The following is a 24700-nucleotide window of genomic DNA, read 5'->3' as shown; positions in this document are numbered from 1 at the left end:
CATCCTTCCATTCAAATTTCTTCCCTTTATGCGTTAATGCAGTCAAGGGTTTTGCTATTCTGGAAAAGTCTTGGATGAACCTTCTGTAGTAACCAGCTAGTCCTAAAAACTGGCGTATGTGTTTCGGAGTTTTCGGGGTTTCCCACTTTTCAACAGTTTCTATCTTTGCCGGATCCACCTTAATACCTTCTTTGTTCACTATGTGACCGAGGAATTGAACTTCTTCCAACCAAAATGCACACTTTGAAAACTTAGCGTACAATTCTTCCTTTCTCAATACTTCTAACACCTTTCTCAAATGTTCACCGTGTTCTTGGTCATTCTTTGAGTAAATAAGTATGTCATCAATGAAAACAATGACAAACTTGTCAAGGTATGGTCCACACACTCGGTTCATAAGGTCCATGAACACAGCTGGTGCATTAGTTAAACCAAACGGCATGACCATAAACTCGTAATGACCATAACGTGTTCTGAAAGCAGTCTTTGGAATATCATCTTCTTTCACCCGCATTTGATGATACCCGGAACGTAAGTCAATCTTTGAATAAACAGACGAGCCTTGTAGTTGATCAAATAAGTCGTCGATTCTCGGTAGTGGGTAGCGGTTCTTGATGGTAAGTTTGTTCAACTCTCGGTAGTCGATACACAACCTGAATGTACCATCTTTCTTCTTAACAAACAAAACAGGAGCTCCCCACGGTGATGTGCTTGGTCGAATGAAACCACGCTCTAAAAGTTCTTGTAATTGGCTTTGCAGTTCTTTCATCTCGCTGGGTGCGAGCCTGTAAGGAGCACGAGCTATTGGTGCAGCTCCTGGTACAAGATCTATTTGAAATTCAACGGATCGATGTGGGGGTAATCCCGGTAATTCTTTCGGAAATACATCGGGAAATTCTTTTGCAATGGGAACATCATTGATGCTCTTTTCTTCAGTTTGTACTTTCTCGACGTGTGCTAGAACAGCATAGAAACCTTTTCTTATTAGTTTTTGTGCCTTCAAATTACTAATAAGATGTAGCTTTGTGTTGCCCTTTTCTCCGTACACCATTAAGGGTTTTCCTTTTTCTCGTATAATGCGAATTGCATTTTTGTAACAAACGATCTCTGCTTTCACTTCTTTCAACCAGTCCATACCGATTATCACATCAAAACTCCCTAACTCTACTGGTATTAAATCAATCTTAAATGTTTCGCTAACCAGTTTAATTTCTCGATTCCGACATATATTATCTGCTGAAATTAATTTACCATTTGCTAATTCGAGTAAAAATTTACTATCCAAAGGCGTCAATGGACAACTTAATTTAGCACAAAAATCTCTACTCATATAGCTTCTATCCGCACCCGAATCAAATAAAACGTAAGCAGATTTATTGTCAATAAGAAACGTACCCGTAACAAGCTCCGGGTCTTCCTGTGCCTCTGCCGCATTAATATTGAAAACTCTTCCGCGGCCTTGTCCATTCGTGTTCTCCTGGTTCGGGCAATTTCTAATAATGTGGCCCGGTTTTCCACATTTATAACAAACTACATTGGCATAACTTGCTCCGACACTACTTGCTCCGCCATTACTCGTTCCGACACCATTTGTTCCTTTCGTTCTATTAACCCCTGGTCCGTAGACCTCACACTTCGTCGCGCTATGACCATTTCTTTTACACTTGTTGCAAAATTTGGTGCAGAACCCCGAGTGATACTTTTCACACCTTTGGCATAGCTGCTTCTGATTGTTGTTGTTGTTGCGGTTATTATTGTTGTTGGGATGGTTGTTGTAGTTGCTGTTGTTGTTGCTGTTGTTGTTGTTGGGCCGTTTGTTGTAGTTGCGATTGATGTTGCGATTGTTGGGATAATTGTTGCGATTATTGTTGTAATTGCTGTTGTTGTTGTATTGGTGATTCTTATCACCGTTTTCCTCCCACTTTCTTTTGACTTGCTTCACATTGGCCTCTTCAGCAGTCTGTTCTTTAATTCTTTCTTCAATCTGGTTCACTAGTTTGTGAGCCATTCTACATGCCTGTTGTATGCAGGCGGGTTCGTGTGAACTTATATCTTCTTGGATTCTTTCCGGTAATCCTTTCACAAACGCGTCGATCTTCTCTTCCTCATCTTCGAATGCTCCCGGACACAATAGGCACAATTCTGTGAATCGTCTTTCGTACGTGGTAATATCAAATCCTAGGGTTCGTAACCCTCTAAGTTCTGTCTTGAGCTTATTGACCTCGGTTCTGGGACAGTACTTCTCGTTCATCAAGTGCTTGAATGCTGACCACGGTAGTGCGTACGCATCGTCTTGTCCCACTTGCTCTAGATAGGTATTCCACCATGTTAACGCAGAACCTGTGAAGGTATGCGTAGCGTACTTCACTTTGTCCTCTTCAGTACACTTACTTATGGCAAACACCGATTCGACCTTCTCGGTCCACCGTTTCAATCCGATCGGTCCTTCGGTTCCATCAAATTCCAAAGGTTTGCAGGCAGTGAATTCTTTGTAGGTGCATCCTACACGATTTCCTGTACTGCTAGATCCAAGGTTATTGTTGGTATGTAGCGCAGCCTGTACTGCAGCTATGTTTGAAGCTAGAAAAGTACGGAATTCCTCTTCATTCATAATCACGGTGTGTCGAGTAGTCGGTGCCATTTCCTTCAAAATAGTCAAATGGAACAAGTTAATCATACAGAATATTAAGAGTAGTTAATAGTATTTCGTAGCATAATATGAACTCATTTATAAAAGCTTTTTCTTCATATTAGCGTTTTATAAGTTTAAATTCGGGTAGTACCTACCCGTTAAGTTCATACTTAGTAGCTAATATACAATTCAACTACTACAATTCTATATGAAAAACTGATTATAATAATATTTCGCGTTCAAACTTTTATACAATATTTTACAAACTTACAATACCGCTTATTTTACATAAAGCATGAAATATAGCACACAATAACTTTGATACAAGATAGTTGTGAAGATAATTCTAGCTAGTACACAAGTCGTTCAGCAAAGGCAATAAAGACACGTAATTCATACGTCCAGAAACAAGTCATGCATTCTGGTTTTACTAGGACTACTTCCCATCCTTGGTCTTGTGCAACATAACCGTTATGGCCGTTGATAAGACAGCGTGTTGTAACGTCGTCAAAGGGACGAGGGTTACGTAATGTCCAACAGTCCCGTAACAATCTAAAAACCTCATTTCTTACCCTAATTACCGACTCCGTCACTTGTGGAAACGTTTTGTTTAATAGTTGTAGCCCGATGTTCTTGTTCTCACTTTGGTGAGAAGCGAACATTACTAATCCGTAAACATAACATGCTTCTTTATGTTGCATGTTAGCCGCTTTTTCTAAATCATGAAGTCCAATATTCGGATATATTGAGTCAAAATAATTTCTTAACCCATTGCGTAAAATAGCATTTAGGTTCCCCGCAATATATGCGTCAAAGTAAACACATCGTAACTTATGGGTTTCCCAATGTGATATCCCCCATCTTTCAAACGAAAGTCTCTTATAAACCAAGACATTCTTGGAACGTTCTTCGAATGTCTTACAAACTGATCTCGCCTTAAATAGTTGTGCCGAGGAATTCTGACCGACTCTAGACAAGATTTCATCAATCATGTCTCCGGGTAGGTCTCTTAAAATATTGGGTTGTCTATCCATTTTGTGTTTTTAAACTGTAAAATAGACAAGAGTTAGATTCATAAAAAAATACTTATTAATACAAGCAATTTTTACATATATCATAAAGCATAAGCACACTATATTACATATATTACACCACACGAATACAACTATCTTATTCCGACTCGCTCGTTTCTTCTTCTTCGGTTTTGGTTCGTTTTGCCAAGTTTCTAGGGATATATGATGTTCCCCTAATACTAACTGTCGTTTTCCACAACGGTTTAGAAAAACCTGGTGGTTTAGAGGTTCCCGGGTCATTGTTACAACTTAAGGACTTCGGGGGTTGACGATACATATAAAGTTCATCGGGATTGGAATTAGATTTCTCTATTTTTATGCCCTTTCCCTTATTATTTTCTTTTGCTTTTTTAAATTCAGTTGGGGTAATTTCTATAACATCATCGGAATTCTCGTCAGAATCCGATTCATCGGAGAATTTGTAATCCTCCCAATATTTTGCTTCCTTGGCGGAAACACCATTGACCATAATTAACCTTGGTCGGTTGGTTGAGGATTTTCTTTTACTTAACCGTTTTATTATTTCCCCCACCGGTTCTACTTCTTTATCCGGTTCCGATTCTTCTTCCGGTTCCGATTCTTCTTCCGGTTCCGACTCTTCTTCCGGTTCCTCTTCGGGAACTTGTGAATCAGTCCACGAATCATTCCAATTTACATTTGACTCTTCATTATTATTAGGTGAGTCAATGGGACTTGTTCTAGAGGTAGACATCTATCACATAATATCAAACGCGTTAAGAAATTAATATATCACATAATATTCACATGTTAAAAATATATAGTTTCCAACAAAATTTGTTAAGCAATCATTTTTCAAGTAAACACGGTCGAAGTCCAGACTCACTAATGCATCCTAACAAACTCGATAAGACACACTAATGCGAAATTCTGGTTCTCTAAGACCAACGCTCGGATACCAACTGAAATGTCCCGTTCTTATTGATTAAAAACGTTCCATATTAATTGATTTCGTTGCGAGGTTTTGACCTCTATATGAGACGTTTTTCAAAGACTGCATTCATTTTAAAACAAACCATAACCTTTATTTCATCAATAAAGGTTTAAAAAGCTTTACGTAGATTATCAAATAATGATAATCTAAAATATCCTGTTTACACACGACCATTACATAATGGTTTACAATACAAATATGTTACATCGAAATCAGTTTCTTGAATGCAGTTTTTACACAATATCATACAAACATGGACTCCAAATCTTGTCCTTATTTAAGTATGCGACAGTGGAAGCTCTTAATAATCACCTGAGAATAAACATGCTTAAAACGTCAACAAAAATGTTGGTGAGTTATAGGTTTAACCTATATATAACAAATCGTAACAATAGACCACAAGATTTCATATTTCAATACACATCCCATACATAGAGATAAAAATCATTCATATGATGAACACCTGGTAACCGACATTAACAAGATGCATATATATAAGAATATCCCCATCATTCCTGGACACCCTTCGGATATGATATAAATTTCGAAGTACTAAAGCATCCGGTACTTTGGATGGGGTTTGTTAGGCCCAATAGATCTATCTTTAGGATTCGCGTCAATTAGGGTGTCTGTTCCCTAATTCTTAGATTACCAGACTTAATAAAAAGGGGCATATTCGATTTCGATAATTCAACCATAGAATGTAGTTTCACGTACTTGTGTCTATTTTGTAAATCATTTATAAAACCTGCATGTATTCTCATCCCAAAAATATTAGATTTTAAAAGTGGGACTATAACTCACTTTCACAGATTTTTACTTCGTCGGGAAGTAAAACTTGGCCACTGGTTGATTCACGAACCTATAACAATATATACATATATATCAAAGTATGTTCAAAATATATTTACAACACTTTTAATATATTTTGATGATTTAAGTTTATTAAGTCAGCTGTCCTCGTTAGTACCCTACAACTAGTTGTCCACAGTTAGATGTACAGAAATAAATCGATAAATATTATCTTGAATCAATCCACGACCAGTGTATACGTATCTCAGTATTGATCACAACTCAAACTATATATATTTTGGAATCAACCTCAACCCTGTATAGCTAACTCCAACATTCACATATAGAGTGTCTATGGTTGTTCCGAAATATATATAGATGTGTCGACATGATAGGTCGAAACATTGTATACGTGTCTATGGTATCTCAAGATTACATAATATACAATACAAGTTGATTAAGTTATGGTTGGAATATATTTGTTACCAATTTTCACGTAGCTAAAATGAGAAAAATTATCGAATCTTGTTTTACCCATAACTTCTTCATTTTAAATCCGTTTTGAGTGAATCAAATTGCTATGGTTTCATATTGAACTCTATTTTATGAATCTAAACAGAAAAAGTATAGGTTTATAGTCGGAAAAATAAGTTACAAGTCGTTTTTGTAAAGGTAGTCATTTCAGTCGAAAGAACGACGTCTAGATGACCATTTTAGAAAACATACTTCCACTTTGAGTTTAACCATAATTTTTGGATATAGTTTCATGTTCATAATAAAAATCATTTTCTCAGAATAACAACTTTTAAATCAAAGTTTATCATAGTTTTTAATTAACTAACCCAAAATAGCCCGCGGTGTTACTACGACGGCGTAAATCCGGTTTTACGGTGTTTTTCGTGTCTCCAGGTTTTAAATCATTAAGTTAGAATATCATATAGATATAGAACATGTATTTAGTTGATTTTAAAAGTCAAGTTAGAAGGATTAACTTTTGTTTGCGAACAAGTTTAGAATTAACTAAACTATGTTCTAATGATTACAAGTTTAAACCTTCGAATAAGATAGCTTTATATGTATGAATTGAATGATGTTATGAACATCATTACTACCTTAAGTTCCTTGGATAAACCTACTGGAAAAGTGAAAAATGGATCTAGCTTCAACGGATCCTTGGATGGCTCGAAGTTCTTGAAGCAGAATCATGACACGAAAACAAGTTCAAGTAAGATCATCACTTGAAATAAGATTGTTATAGTTATAGAAATTGAACCAAAGTTTGAATATGATTATTACCTTGTATTAGAATGATAACCTACTGTAAGAAACAAAGATTTCTTGAGGTTGGATGATCACCTTACAAGATTGGAAGTGAGCTAGCAAACTTGAAAGTATTCTTGATTTTATGTAACTAGAACTTGTAGAATATATGAAGAACACTTAGAACTTGAAGATAGAATTTGAGAGAGATCAATTAGATGAAGAAAATTGAAGAATGAAAGTGTTTTTAGGTGTTTTTGGTCGTTGGTGTATGGATTAGATATAAAGGATATGTAATTTTGTTTTCATGTAAATAAGTCATGAATGATTACTCATATTTTTGTAATTTTATGAGATATTTCATGCTAGTTGCCAAATGATGGTTCCCACATATGTTAGGTGACTCACATGGGCTGCTAAGAGCTGATCATTGGAGTGTATATACCAATAGTACATACATCTAAAAGCTGTGTATTGTACGAGTACGAATACGGGTGCATACGAGTAGAATTGTTGATGAAACTGAACGAGGATGTAATTGTAAGCATTTTTGTTAAGTAGAAGTATTTTGATAAGTGTATTGAAGTCTTTCAAAAGTGTATAAATACATATTAAAACACTACATGTATATACATTTTAACTGAGTCGTTAAGTCATCGTTAGTCGTTACATGTAAGTGTTGTTTTGAAACCTTTAGGTTAACGATCTTGTTAAATGTTGTTAACCCAATGTTTATAATATCAAATGAGATTTTAAATTATTATATTATCATGATATTATCATGTATGAATATCTATTAATATGATATATATACATTAAATGTCTTTACAACGATAATCGTTACATATATGTCTCGTTTAAAAATCATTAAGTTAGTAGTCTTGTTTTTACATATGTAGTTCATTGTTAATATACTTAATGATATGTTTACTTATCATAGTATCATGTTAACTATATATATATCCATATATATGTCATCATATAGTTTTTACAAGTTTTAACGTTCGTGAATCACCGGTCAACTTGGGTGGTCAATTGTCTATATGAAACATATTTCAATTAATCAAATCTTAACAAGTTTGATTGCTTAACATGTTGGAAACATTTAATCATGTAAATATCAATCTCAATTAATATATATAAACATGGAAAAGTTCGGGTCACTACAACTACTGACTCTCATCCGGAAACACATGGATCTTTCCACCGGACGCCCGACTTATCACTCTGATTTGCAAATGATCGAGGATATTCACAGCTTTTTCGCTCTCTTGGAAAGAGATAATTTCGAAAGCACACCAGACAGGCTAGTGATTAACGTAACAATTGATCACCATGCTGATCTGATCATCAAAGAGTTACGAGATGCTGTTACGGAAGAAGCAAGATGAAATAATCTGTTCTCTCATCTTGAACCAGATCGAGTCAACATTGCCACCTATGTTACGAAGCAGATATCACGTATATTCCACGAATCCACAGATCCAATTTTCACATTTAAAGCTGGATGTCGGGAGATATACTCAAAGTTGGTGAAATTAATGCTCGGATCAGGATTGCTGTTCACTTCTCTTCAGCTTCGTCTTTTAACAAATTTTGTGCAAAGCGACAGACTCCTACTGTGGAGATCACCATTCCGAAGACTTCAAAATTCTAAAGATATAGTTTCTAACATTGTTTGAAGACCTCTGAAATAAGCATCCCGTCAGAGAAACAATCACCACCAGCACTGCTTCTATGATTGACATTCATGGGTCAACCAGCAGAGCCGTGGATCATATTCTTATCGGACTTCAAGACTTATCAAGAGCTGAAACTGCGCACTACTTATCTTTCAGAAGATCTTCAAGAGAAGTACCGGATCTACTACCACTATTGGTCCGACACTTTCTCAGGATTTATCCGCCAAGACTCACATTCCCTCTAGAAGACCAAGATCACAACCATCAGCGAGGAATGTTTGCTTTTTAGAGCATCAATACGGTCGAGCCAGCGACCTTAAACAAAAGCACTTCTCGGGAGGCAACCCGTGCAATAAAGTAGAGTAGAAGAATAAAACAAATGAGCTGATAAAGACGCAAGAATTGGAAGCCAGCCGCATCTGCTAGGGGTATTTCTTTCTTTTCACTACTAGCTCAAGATTCAAACTATACCACATCCTAGATTATCCCTAAGTGTGGGATAACACCCAATTAAAACACTAGAAAAATACTCCCAAATCTTCAACTAAAACTCCTAATTTTGGGATACACTAGGAACATTGAGGACAATGTTCGTCTAAGTGTGGGATGTTGGTATAATCTTTTTATGCTGTATTAAAATATAACCCATTACGAAGATTCCAAGTCCTTAAGCCAAATTTCAAAATTTTTGCAAAAGAAACCCTTTTCGAAAAAGTATTTTTGAAAACCTAAAACGTTTGTCAATAAAAATAAGGCTTAAGTAAGGTGGAAATCTTGTTAGGTTGAACCAAATCTCTAATAGAGCATTGCATGACTAAGGCATTATCGACCTAAATTGATTATGGTGAGGCACCCCAAATAAGACCAGCATTCATCTTTAATGCTTCACTATTTTCCGTTGAGAGTGCCGATGTCTGTGCTCAGAATCAGAACTTGCTTTAGATCTACATCTCCAAGCAGCGACACGTGATTCGGTTGTAATCAAAAGAGCTAGCCATTTGTCAAACATAAGCCTTCCGCACCTCCACTACTTCTACTCCACCACCATATCCACATCATCTTTACTATTACTTGAAAAATCCAGAGAACGAGATTCCTTCCGAAAACCCGATGTTATAAACCTCTCAAAGTATCATGGCAAAGGTCTTGAAAAAGTTTATCGGCAAAAAGTTTCTCGAGATGAAGTCTACAAAAAAATAATATATATATATATATATATATATATATATATATATATATATATATATATAACTTCAAAGTTCTGAAAAAAGGAGCAGAACTTAATAAGGGAAATGTCGAAGAGAACTTGACCGAAAATGATTATCAAATGAAGAAAAGTTCAAAAGTTCTTCTCAAAATACTTCAGCACTCCTATCTGTAATGACCCGTCCTAATCCACCTGGACGAAGTCTTCAACATTTGGTTCCATTGCGAGGTACCGACCTAAATATGCCATAAATGACTTCAAGTAATATCTTTCAATCGAGTAAATGTACAGCGGAAGATTTAATTCGTACCTGAGAATAAACATGCTTAAAAGTGTCAACCAAAAGGTTGGTGAGTTCATAGGTTTATCATAACAATCATTTCAATATATTAATACACCACAAGATTTCCATTTATAAATATATGTACACTCGCAAGTGTATAAAAGTATTCTATAAGTTGTAGGCACCCGGTAACAAGCCTTAACGTTCATGTTTTACCCTCTAAAGTACAACAGATTAGGTGTGTTCAAAATAACTTCGAAGTACTAAAGCATCCCATAGTCAGGATGGGGTTTGTCAGGCCCAATAGATCTATCTTTAGGATTCGCGCCTACCGTACATAGACAAATAGTTTAATGTTACCAAGCTAAGGGTATATTTCTGGTTTAAACCCACATAGAATTAGTTTTAGTACTTGTGCCTATTTCGTAAAACATTTATAAAACAGTGCATGTATTCTCAGCCCAAAAATATATATATAAAGGGAGTAATGAAACTCACCATACTGTATTTTGTAGTAAAAATACATAGAACGACATTGAACAAGTATAGGGTTGGCCTCGGATTCACGAACCTATATCATTTGTTTATATATTAATACATATAACCATAATCGAACAATTTTATATTTCATCTTAAATTATATATTATACCTATTTAGTTTGTGCATATATTCAAATTTTTTATTAGTTATATTAATATATCTATATATATATATATATATATATATATATATATATATATATATATATATATATGGTTAGTATTATAAAAATACCACTAGTTCGTTATATATAGTATTTATATAAATATTGTTATTATGTTTGATATGTAGGTATATAAACTATTAATATAATTTTAATACATGTTTTAAGTATATTTTAGGTACAAAATAGTTATTTGTAACAAAATGATAGTTTTGATAATAATGATTTACAGATAATAATAACTTTCTTAGTATCGATAATACTAATAAAAATAACAATATTGTTAAAATTAATACATATGTTAATAATAATAATAGTAAAACTAATAATTACAAAAAGTGATATTAATACTAATATTAGTAAAAATAATAATAATAGTTTGTATTATTTTTATAACGACAATAATAATCCTAATCATAATCATAATCTTCGCGTTTAATTTTCTAAACTAGTGACTAAAGTTTCTATGATAAAAATAATAATAATAATAATAATCATAGCTACCTCAAGGAAAAAGCTTCCAAAAAAAATAAAGAACATAAAGTGTCTCCGCCCGGGCTCGAACCCAAGACCTCTCGGTTAAACACCCAACACTCAACCGTTGCTCTGCTGCCTCTTTTCAATAATAATAAGGATTTAAACTCTTATAACCTACTTCCTGTGATCATCTTCATCTTTTCTCAATCGCCATAACTAGCCTCACGACAACATCATCATAAATATACATATCATCATAATCGTTCATCATGGATCATCATGCATCTTCCATTATCATGATCATTCAACATCATCTAATCATTACGATCACCATCATCTTCATACACGTACCATCATCAACATAATTGTTTATTTTGCCGTTCCAAAATTAGCATCGTCATTTAATCAAGTGATAACGGGCCTTGATTGGAACACATGGGTAACGGCCCAAGTTCTAAAGAGATAAAATCTATATATACATTCAAGTCCAAAAAGCCTTTCGATCCAACAACAGAAAATAAAATAAAAAAATTCGGTACACTACAAAAGAAGATACTCGATCTTTTTCATCCTCTTCTTTTTAGCCGACAAAAAGAAAAAAAAAGAATACGCACTCATCATCATCATTATCCAGGTATTATCATTATCTTATGCATGATTATAAACAGATCGTACAGCTGCAGTTTAAATTTAATGGTGTTTGATGAGTTTTAATGAGTCATGAATTGAAGTGATGATGAGGTGATGGTTCTTTGATGGGTCGATGGTTAATGCTTGGCTTTTCGACAGGAAACATAAAAACGAAGGTGTTTATTCGATGATGGTGGTGATTGAAGAAAATTGAAAACACTAAACATGGCTGTAATTGAGATGATCGAGCAGGTTGCAGGTAGTTTATATATATTTTGGGTTATACCCGAACAGTAACAACCGTGATCGGGTAGTAACTATGGTGTTCATGTTGTGGTTGTATTGAACACAAGGGTTATAGTTTGGGTTTTATTCTTCAAACAGGAACAACGACGGTAGCTGTAACAATAGTGCAAGGTTTGCATCGGTTATAACCAGGAAACATAAAGATATAAATGTAGTATCAATCGGTTAATGGGTGGCTGTGGTGTGATGGTTTGATGATTAAATGGGTTTTGTTGTTGCAACATAAGCACGTACAGCAGCATCAAAACAAGATTAAAATGCGAAAGAAAACAGATTGAAAGATAGTTTAACTAAAGTACCCGGCTGAAATTGAAAACCGACTATATGAATATGCAACTTTCATTGTATCCTCGAGTTATAATATATCCAGTTGGGTGTATTTGATGAAAACATAACAGATAGTAGCAGCAGCGAATAAATGAAGTGTGGTGATGATTGAGACGTGAAGCAATCGACAGGATAAAGAAAACAGAAAAGAAAAACTAATACGTATGTGGTTTGTTGTTCATGGTGGTTCCCGAATGATGTGGTGGTTTCCCGGTTGTCTTCACCTGTCAAAAGTGGTGGTGTTGGTTACTAATTATAAACAGAATCAGAAGATGGGATTATAGTTTGGTGTTCATGGAGGTTTACATATAAGAGAATGGTGAGAGAAGATGATGAGAGAGATGGAATAAGGGTGAGAGATAGGTTGATTGGTCAAGCAGCAATTCGTTTGATTTATACAATCATTCACTCATTTAGTCGTCGACAGAATATCACATGTGAAATATGAATAAAGAAAAGACAGCGATGATTAAATGTTTAATAGAATGAGTGAAAATATCTTGTTTTATATATATCTAAGTGTTGTATATGTATGTACCTATATCCATCTATATATCTATAAAATCTATTAACCTTTTAATATTATATTTTAATATTATTATATAGGAAGTTGAAATCGTGTTTTTACAAAGTGACGGACAATCAATTTAAAATCGTGAGGTTCATTGAAAATAATGGTGAAGATTGAGATAGGAAAACAGAAACAATGATTAAGTAGAAGGTATGGGAGAGTAAAATGAAAAAAAGAAAAGAAAGAAAGTTAAGGAATTAAGTGGATGCCGGGTATGAAAAGGAAATGAAACAGAAATTCAAGAAAAAAAATAGTTTGAATGATTGGGTGGTGACTTTTAATTGATCACATAATACACCGTATGTAAATATATCTAATTTAAATTGTAAATACAAACAAAAACAGTAACTTCATGAATCATATAGCCGCCTCCCATGGATACATATATATATATATATGTCTTTCCCGTGAATAAATAATTAAGTAAAAGTATATTGGCTCCATCTAGTTCGTGTATATATAATACATATAGAATTGTCATGCAAGTTAGTGCAATTTGACTAATCATCTCCACTAGGTAGAATAGTGATATCAATAAAACTTGAAACGTCAATAATGTTTTCACATATGTCATGTATGTAACTTTATATATATATATATATATATATATATATATATATATATATATATATATATATATATATATATATATATATTTTATTTTAATAATAATATTATTATATTTTTTTTTTTTACACATTTCATTAAGCATGTAATATTTTAAGTTGTACATCAAATATATTCATAACTAATTACATTTAAATATATATGTATTTATTTACAAATAGTCGTTCGTGAATCGTCGAGAACAGTCGAGGGTCAATTGAATCCATATAATAGTTCGAAAATTTTGAGACTCAACATTATAGACTTTGCTTATCGTGTTGAAATTATTTACAGATTAAGTTTAAATTTGATCGGAAATTTCCGGATCGTCACAGTACCTACCCGTTAAAGAAATTTCGTCTCGAAATTTGAGTGAGGTGGTCATGGTTAACAATAAAAATGTTTTCATGACGAATATAAGTTGATAAATATAATTTTATCATCATTGAGTAATACGGATAAAATAATTCGATTATTCGAAGTGTACGAATGAAGCTATCACGGAAGAGTGAAATAAGAAAGACATGATTCATCATAACTTTTTACTAGTCATGGTTAGATTCCGGAATTCAAGGAATTCAATAGAAAATCTTGGAAATCTATAAGATCTGATTCTTTGGAATTTAAGGAAATTAAGATCTCTTTAATTAAATGCAATGATCTGTTTTGATTTCAACGTCTGATACTCACACTATAAATGAACCTCTTTCGTTCCATTGTTTCCCACAACTCTTAACTTTTATATTTCAATATTTCAATTCATATTTCCAAAACATTTATTAAATTATCAGAAATCACTAGAAAAGATGGATTTTATCAAGAAAATATATTCTTGATTTTGTTTTGAGATTTAGTAGAATGTAAGAGTCGTGTAGCATGGCACTTGATGACGTTATGATCTGTTAATCATCATGTTTCATTAGAACTTCCAGCATGACTTACTGTAATATAATCACGTTGGCCAAGTGTCATTATATTATACTAACTCATGCCCAAATTCTTAACACTTCTCAAAAATTCATTCATAATTTATACTTAGATTTTACAGAAGTTTCCAATATGATGGAATACTGAAAACACGAAGAGGTAGATAATTTCGGACAGGAATATTTATGAAAACATCCTCAAAAATATCGAAGATATTTATGATGATATTTTGGAATCTCTAAGTTCGAAGATTGATGGAGAAAATTTTCCGCAAAATTTTTACGTGGGTTCGGAGCAAAAATATTCTCTAAAGATTTCATCGGATCTAGAATTACCTGGATTCTTTGAATATAGGGTTTGGTTCTTGTATTTGTCCTTGATCTCCTTCATGGTTAGCTCAATCTATTTCTCAGTACCAAATTTTCTATCGTGCATTTCCAACACTCCATACTTTATCATCAAACTCTTGGCCGTTTAGACCATCTACCATTTTTCTGTTTCCTCTGCATTTAATGCTGTTATATCTGAATCGTCGATTATCAAACCGAGGTGGTTTAAGGAGAATTGTGTTTTTAGATGATTAAACGCTGATGGTAATATGGTGGAATATAAAAGGTTCTCTGGTAACAATAAATAAGCACGTATATATTCCGAGGTTATAATAAGGTTGTTTTGAATGAAAAGTCGAAATCAACTTGCTGGAGCTGTGACAAAATTTGGCTAATTTGGAAAGGAATTGCAAAGTGTTTTTCGGTAGTAACATCGCCAAAGGAGCTAACGCATATATGTGTTAAACGTTTACTCAGGTTCCGAGAGTTTTTTTTTTCCCAGGTGCATAACTATATGCGTAAACCTTTTCTTCCGTAGATGAAGTGCGGTTGGTTCATCTTCTCGATTGAGATGTTTTCATGAATTATGAAAGATTTGAACGCAAATTGGAATCGTCAAGATACAAATGAGGTTTAAGATGAAATCAAGTGGCAAACTTGAAGAATTGTTTAGTTTCATATGTTATAATCAATATTTTAATTCATTTTAATTGTCCAAAGTTAGCAGTCCAATAGTCCAATTGTCCAATAATCCAATATATTCATATATAATTTAATATTCAAATTAATTAATATGTATCGTGACCCGTGTACCGGTCTCAGTATTGATCACAACTCAAACCATATATATATTTTGGAATCAACCTCAACCCTGTATAGCCAACTCCAACATTCACATATAGAGTGTCTATGGTTGTTCCGAAATATATATATATAGATGGGTTGATATGATAGGTCGAAACCTTGTATACGTGTCCCGTTTTAAAGTGCGTAAAAGTAAATAACAGAAATTAAATGACGATAAATAAAATTGCGAGAATGTAAATTGCGAGAATGTAAATTGCGATAATTAAATTGTGGTAAATAAAATATAACCAGTTAGCTAGGAATAGTTAGCTAGGAACAGTTAGCATGGATTCTTAACAAAATTCTTTATAATTAATTTGTTTGTTTCTAACAAATTTTATTTTGTCCAATATTTTCTTCATTATGCCACTTGTTGGATTCTGATAGGTCAAAATCCAAATATAAAATTGAATTTGAATGGAAATAGTTATTCTTTGGTGAACGGATACGTATATGTATGGATTTGAGCAGTATTTGTTAATGATCGCTGAATCAGAACTGAAGAGTGTACCGTGTAAATCATTAATGTGAATTCTAAATATTCCTCGGGTATTACCTACCCGTTAAAATATTTTCATCATTAACAGTTGATACAAAAGAATTTTTAATTACAATCTTTATGAAAATATACCTACATATATATTTTCTTCAGATGTAATCATGGATTTAATGAGTCAATAAGGTAATAAACTCATTTGATTTACCGTTAGAACTAGAATACATAATCTCTAAAACATTAAAGATTACATAATCGACGTGTTGGATGAAGATAAATGAGGTAGAACGATACGTAGAACGAAGATAATCGATGTTGAACGATATGTAGAACGAAGATCATACTCGAAGTACAATTTGTGATATTGAGGCATGTGATGTTGAGGCTTGTGTTATTGGTAGTAATAGTGCCAATGCTAGTGGTACTGTTGATGTCGGTGATGCTGCTGGTGCTTGTAGGCTTTGCACCATATTCTCCAAAGCTACTACTCGAACGTGAGGTTCGTTGACTTCTTCTATTACTCCGAGATGATTGGGTCGGAACAAGCGGTTGAATAAGGTTTAGAATTATAGATAGAAGATAATCGTGACGAACTACTCTGAAGATGAGGCTAAAAATGGTGTTTCGGATAGGTTCACCGGTAAGTGCTTCAGGTTCTTCGCCGAGAGTGTAGGTTGGTAGGTGGAAAATATCGCCTTCTTCTTGTTTCCATTGGTTAAGTCGACTACGAACCCATCAGATGAATTGGGGATGGCTGATTGATTGATTCATTCTGGTGATGCTGCTTTCGAAGCTGAAGTGGGACTCCATATCGAAATCCGAGGGACTTGAACTAGTGGTGAGTTCCATTGAGTACGATTGAATAAGGCATTTTTCGATATGAAATGATTTTTGGATGTTGGATGATATTCTAATTACATAAAATATAGTACAGAAGATCCCGTAGATTACGAAGGGATTTAAGGAAATGTGTCAGATAAAGTCTACAGTAACAGATACGCTAAGATATGAATTTATCTGTACACTATCCATCAAATAAGTGCAGGAAGTCGTGTCTAGACTTAGGAATGATAAGCAGGCAATTTTCCACTAGGAATGATATACAATACTTATAATATGTAGCTAAGGTCGAAGTCCAGACTTGCTATTGCATCCTAACAATTATCAGTTAGACTCACTAATGCAAGACCTGGTTCGCTAAGACCATCGCTCTGATACCAACTGTAATGACCCGTCCTAATCCACCTGGACGAAGTCTTCAACATTTGGTTCCATTGCGAGGTACCGACCTAAATATGCCATAAATGACTTCAAGTAATATCTTTCAATCGAGTAAATGCACAGCGGAAGATTTAATTCGTACCTGAGAATAAACATGCTTAAAAGTGTCAACCAAAAGGTTGGTGAGTTCATAGGTTTATCATAACAATCATTTCAATATATTAATAGACCACAAGATTTCCGTTTATAAATATATGTACACTCGCAAGTGTATAAAAGTATTCTATAAGTTGTAGGCACCCGGTAACAAGCCTTAACGTTCATGTTTTACCCTCTAAAGTACAACAGATTAGGTGTGTTTAAAATAACTTCGAAGTACTAAAGCTTCCCATAGTCAGGATGGGGTTTGTCAGGCCCAATAGATCTATCTTTAGGATTCGCGCCTACCGTACATAGACAAATAGTTTAATGTTACCAAGCTAAGGGTATATTTCTGGTTTAAACCCACATAGAATTAGTTTTAGTACTTGTGCCTATTTCGTAAAACATTTATAAAACAGCGCATGTATTCTCAGCCCAAAAATATATATAAAAAGGGAGTAATGAAACTCACCATACTGTATTTTGTAGTAAAAATACATAGAACGACATTGAACAAGTATAGGGTTGGCCTCGGATTCACGAACCTATATCATTTGTTTATATATTAATACATATAACCATAATCGAACTATTTTATATTTCATCTTAAATTATATATTATACCTATTTAGTTTGTATATATATTCAAATTGTTTATTATTTATATTAATATATCTATATATCTATATGGTTAGTATTATAAAAATACCACTAGTTCGTTATATATAGTATTTATATAAATATTGTTATTATGTTTGATATGTAGGTATATAAACTATTAATATAATTTTAATACATGTTTTAAGTATATTTTAGGTACAAAATAGTTATTTGTAACAAAATGATAGTTTTGATAATAATGATTTACAGATAATAATAACTTTCTTAGTATCGATAATACTAATAAAAATAACAATATTGTTAAAATTAATACATATGTTAATAATAATAATAGTAAAACTAATAATTACAAAAAGTGATATTAATACTAATATTAGTAAAAATAATAATAATAATAGTTTGTATTATTTTTATAATGACAATAATAATCCTAATCATAATCATAATCTTCGCGTTTAATTTTCTAAACTAGTGACTAAAGTTTCTATGACAAAAATAATAATAATAATAATAATCATAGCTACCTCAAGGAAAAAGCTTCCAAAAAAAATAAAGAACATAAAGTGTCTCCGCCCGGGCTCGAACCCGAGACCTCTCGGTTAAACACCCAACACTCAACCGTTGCTCTGCTGCCTCTTTTCAATAATAATAAGGATTTAAACTCTTATAACCTACTTCCTGTGATCATCTTCATCTTTTCTCAATCGCCATAACTAGCCTCACGACAACATCATCATAAATATACATATCATCATAATCGTTCATCATGGATCATCATGCATCTTCCATTATCATGATCATTCAACATCATCTAATCATTACGATCACCATCATCTTCATACACGTACCATCATCAACATAATTGTTTATTTTGCCGTTCCAAAATTAGCATCGTCATTTAATCAAGTGATAACGGGCCTTGATTGGAACACATGGGTAACGGCCCAAGTTCTAAAGAGATAAAATCTATATATACATTCAAGTCCAAAAAGCCTTTCGATCCAACAACAGAAAATAAAATAAAAAAATTCGGTACACTACAAAAGAAGATACTCGGTCTTTTTCATCCTCTTCTTTTTAGCCGACAAAAAGAAAAAAAAAGAATACGCACTCATCATCATCATTATCCAGGTATTATCATTATCTTATGCATGATTATAAACAGATCGTACAGCTGCAGTTTAAATTTAATGGTGTTTGATGAGTTTTAATGAGTCATGAATTGAAGTGATGATGAGGTGATGGTTCTTTGATGGGTCGATGGTTAATGCTTGGCTTTTCGACAGGAAACATAAAAACGAAGGTGTTTATTCGATGATGGTGGTGATTGAAGAAAATTGAAAACACTAAACATGGCTGTAATTGAGATGATCGAGCAGGTTGCAGGTAGTTTATATATATTTTGGGTTATACCCGAACAGTAACAACCGTGATCGGGTAGTAACTATGGTGTTCATGTTGTGGTTGTATTGAACACAAGGGTTATAGTTTGGGTTTTATTCTTCAAACAGGAACAACGACGGTAGCTGTAACAATAGTGCAAGGTTTGCATCGGTTATAACCAGGAAACATAAAGATATAAATGTAGTATCAATCGGTTAATGGGTGGCTGTGGTGTGATGGTTTGATGATTAAATGGGTTTTGTTGTTGCAACATAAGCACGTACAGCAGCATCAAAACAAGATTAAAATGCGAAAGAAAACAGATTGAAAGATAGTTTAACTAAAGTACCCGGCTGAAATTGAAAACCGACTATATGAATATGCAACTTTCATTGTATCCTCGAGTTATAATATATCCAGTTGGGTGTATTTGATGAAAACATAACAGATAGTAGCAGCAGCGAATAAATGAAGTGTGGTGATGATTGAGACGTGAAGCAATCGACAGGATAAAGAAAACAGAAAAGAAAAACTAATACGTAGGTGGTTTGTTGTTCATGGTGGTTCCCGAATGATGTGGTGGTTTCCCGGTTGTCTTCAACTGTCAAAAGTGGTGGTGTTGGTTACTAATTATAAACAGAATCAGAAGATGGGATTATAGTTTGGTGGTCATGGAGGTTTACATATAAGAGAATAGTGAGAGAAGATGATGAGAGAGATGGAATAAGGGTGAGAGATAGGTTGATTGGTCAAGCAGCAATTCGTTTGATTTATACAATCATTCACTCATTTAGTCGTCGACAGAATATCACATGTGAAATATGAATAAAGAAAAGACAGCGATGATTAAATGTTTAATAGAATGAGTGAAAATATCTTGTTTTATATATATCTAAGTGTTGTATATGTATGTACCTATATCCATCTATATATCTATAAAATCTATTAACCTTTTAATATTATATTTTAATATTATTATATAGGAAGTTGAAATCGTGTTTTTACAAAGTGACGAACAATCAATTTAAAATCGTGAGGTTCGTTGAAAATAATGGTGAAGATTGAGATAGGAAAACAGAAACAATGATTAAGTAGAAGGTATGGGAGAGTAAAATGAAAAAAAGAAAAGAAAGAAAGTTAAGGAATTAAGTGGATGCCGGGTATGAAAAGGAAAGGAAACAGAAATTCAAGAAAAAAAATAGTTTGAATGATTGGGTGGTGACTTTTAATTGATCACATAATACACCGTATGTAAATATATCTAGTTTAAATTGTAAATACAAACAAAAACAGTAACTTCATGAATCATATAGCCGCCTCCCATGGATACATATATATATATATGTCTTTCCCGTGAATAAATAATTAAGTAAAAGTATATTGGCTCCATCTAGTTCGTGTATATATAATACATATAGAATTGTCATGCAAGTTAGTGCAATTTGACTAATCATCTCCACTAGGTAGAATAGTGATATCAATAAAACTTGAAACGTCAATAATGTTTTCACATATGTCATGTATGTAACTTTATATATATATATATATATATATATATATATATATATATATATATATATATATATATATATATATATATATTTTATTTTAATAATAATATTATTATATTATTTTTTTTTACACATTTCATTAAGCATGTAATATTTTAAATTGTACATCAAATATATTCATAACTAATTACATTTAAATATATATGTATTTATTTACAAATAGTCGTTCGTGAATCGTCGAGAACAGTTGAGGGTCAATTGAATCCATATAATAGTTCGAAAATTTTGAGACCCAACATTATAGACTTTGCTTATCGTGTTGAAATTATTTACAGATTAAGTTTAAATTTGAACGGAAATTTCCGGGTCGTCACACTATCTATCCGAATAAAAGTCTATATAAAGACTACATTACCCTTTTATTTCACCCCTCAAAAACAACTTCACTACCACTCCAAAATTCCTTTTCCATCATTGACAAATGACCTATAAAGCTGAAATTACTATCGTTCTCACATTAGCAGCAAGGATTTGAGTCTTTATCAAGCCTATGATGATGGGTGCAACATGACTGGCTATGAGTGTATTCATTTCTTAGATCTATAGGGAACCCTAAACACTTGATTGATTTGAGCGACCCGTGAAAGCTAGCCTTTGTCATGTAACCTACTCGCATGCTTGCAGAGATAATTTCAATCCTAACATATATGACTCACCCTATCTTTTTGTTCTTATAATAAAAGCAAACCGCTTAGGCTATTAGAAAAGAAACCACGAAAAGATTATTAAGAAAATGAGAATTTGCTTGAGGACAATCAAAGTCTAAGTGTGGGATATTTGATATCGGCTAAAAAGTCACGTTTTCACCCCGGTATTAAGGCCAAAAAACAAGAAAGATTCGAACTTTATTGGAAAAATACCCACTTCGTCAGTTAGAATTGAAGAAAACGTAATTACGAAGACGGTGCAAAAAGAATCAAGAGAATCGGAGCTAAAACGAAGATTCCAGAGCGAAAACGGTGAAAGACAAGAAATCAATTTACGATCCAAGGAAATCAGGCTGACCAGGCTCCCAAACGGCCTACCATATCGCTTGCCAAATGGCTTGCCAGTATGGCAAACGGCCTGCCAAATGGTCAATCAAATGGGCTCGATAAACGGTTTGCCTAGAAAACGGCTTGCCAGCCGTTTGTAGGTAAAATTCTTGTTTATTTAAAGGGTCTTTGTCATTCATTCCAACACACACTTCAATTCACTTATTTGTCTCTCTTGTACAATATTAGTCATACTCTCAAGGTGAAATGTCCCGTTCTTATTGATTAAAAACGTTCCATATTAATTGATTTCGTTGCGAGGTTTTGACCTCTATATGAGACGTTTTTCAAAGACTGCATTCATTTTAAAACAAACCATAACCTTTATTTCATCAATAAAGGTTTAAAAAGCTTTACGTAGATTATCAAATAATGATAATCTAAAATATCCTGTTTACACACGACCATTATATAATGGTTTACAATACAAATATGTTACAACAAAATAAGTTTCTTGAATGCAGTTTTTACACAATATCATACAAGCATGGACTCCAAATCTCGTCCTTATTTAAGTATGCGATAGCGGAAGCTCTTAATAATCACCTGAGAATAAACATGCTTAAAACGTCAACAAAAATGTTGGTGAGTTATAGGTTTAACCTATATATATCAAATCGTAACAATAGACCACAAGATTTCATATTTCAATACACATCCCATACATAGAGATAAAAATCATTCATATGGTGAACACCTGGTAACCGACATTAACAAGATGCATATATAAGAATATCCCCATCATTCCCGGACACCCTTCGGATATGATATAAATTTCGAAGTACTAAAGCATCCGGTACTTTGGATGGGGTTTGTTAGGCCCAATAGATCTATCTTTAGGATTCACGTCAATTAGGGTGTCTGTTCCCTAATTCTTAGATTACCAGACTTAATAAAAAGGGGCATATTCGATTTCGATAATTCAACCATAGAATGTAGTTTCACATACTTGTGTCTATTTTGTAAATCATTTATAAAACCTGCATGTATTCTCATCCCAAAAATATTAGATTTTAAAAGTGGGACTATAACTCACTTTCACAGATTTTTTTACTTCGTCGAGAAGTAAGACTTGGCCACTATTGATTCACGAACCTATAACAATATATACATATATATTAAAGTATGTTCAAAGTATATTTACAACACTTTTAATATATTTTGATGTTTTAAGTTTATTAAGTCAGCTGTCCTCGTTAGTAACCTACAACTAGTTGTCCACAGTTAGATGTACAGAAATAAATCGATAAATATTATCTTGAATCAATCCACGACCCAGTGTATACGTATCTCAGTATTGATCACAACTCAAACTATATATATTTTGGAATCAACCTCAACCCTGTATAGCTAACTCCAACATTCACATATAGAGTGTCTATGGTTGTTCCGAAATATATATAGATGTGTCGACATGATAGGTCGAAACATTGTATACGTGTCTATGGTATCTCAAGATTACATAATATACAATACAAGTTGATTAAGTTATGGTTGGAATAGATTTGTTACCAATTTTCACGTAGCTAAAATGAGAAAAATTATCCAATCTTGTTTTACCCATAACTTCTTCATTTTAAATCCGTTTTGAGTGAATCAAATTACTATGGTTTCATATTGAACTCTATTTTATGAATCTAAACAGAAAAAGTATAGGTTTATAGTCGAAAAAATAAGTTACAAGTCATTTTTGTAAAGGTAGTCATTTCAGTCGAAAGAACGACGTCTAGATGACCATTTTAGAAAACATACTTCCACTTTGAGTTTAACCATAATTTTTGAATATAGTTTCATGTTCATAATAAAAATCATTTTCTCAGAATAACAACTTTTAAATCAAAGTTTATCATAGTTTTTAATTAACTAACCCAAAACAGCCCGCGGTGTTACTACGACGGCGTAAATCCGATTTTACGGTGTTTTTCGTGTTTCCAGGTTTTAAATCATTAAGTTAGCATATCATATAGATATAGAACATGTGTTTAGTTAATTTTAAAAGTCAAGTTATATAGAATTAACTAAACTATGTTCTAGTGATTACGAGTTTAAACCTTCGAATAAGATAGTTTTATATATATGAATCGAATGATGTTATGAACATCATTACTACCTCAAGTTTAGTAGGTAAACCTACTGGAAGTGACAAGAAATGATCTAGCTTCAAAGGATCTTGGATGGCTTGAAAGTTCTTGAAGTAGGATCATGACACAAAAACAAGTTCAAGTAAGATTTTTACTTCGAATTAAGATAGTTTATAGTTATAGAAATTGAATCAAAGTTTGAATATGAATATTACCTTGAATAAGAAAGATAACCTACTGTATATAACAAAGGTTTCTTGATCTTAGATGATTACTTGGAATGGATTAGAAAGCTTGGAAGTAAATTAGTAAACTTGAAGGGATTTTTGAAGTGTTCTTCCTATGATGATTATAGCTTGATTCTTGAAGTGATTTTTGATGAAGATGATGATTAACTACTGGAAAAATACGTTCATAATAGTGTGTGTGTGTTGAGAGAGAATTAGAAAGAGAATTGGAAGTGAAATGGAGTGAATGATGAGTGGTAATTGGTGAGTGGTGAGTGGGGTTAAAAGGAGTTCTAGTTAGTTAACTAGCTCATGGTAGAA

This window comes from Rutidosis leptorrhynchoides, chromosome 3 (genome assembly GCF_046630445.1).
Source record: "Rutidosis leptorrhynchoides isolate AG116_Rl617_1_P2 chromosome 3, CSIRO_AGI_Rlap_v1, whole genome shotgun sequence".
In the NCBI taxonomy this organism is placed as follows: Eukaryota; Viridiplantae; Streptophyta; class Magnoliopsida; order Asterales; family Asteraceae; genus Rutidosis; species Rutidosis leptorrhynchoides.
This window is presented reverse-complemented; position numbering follows the sequence as displayed.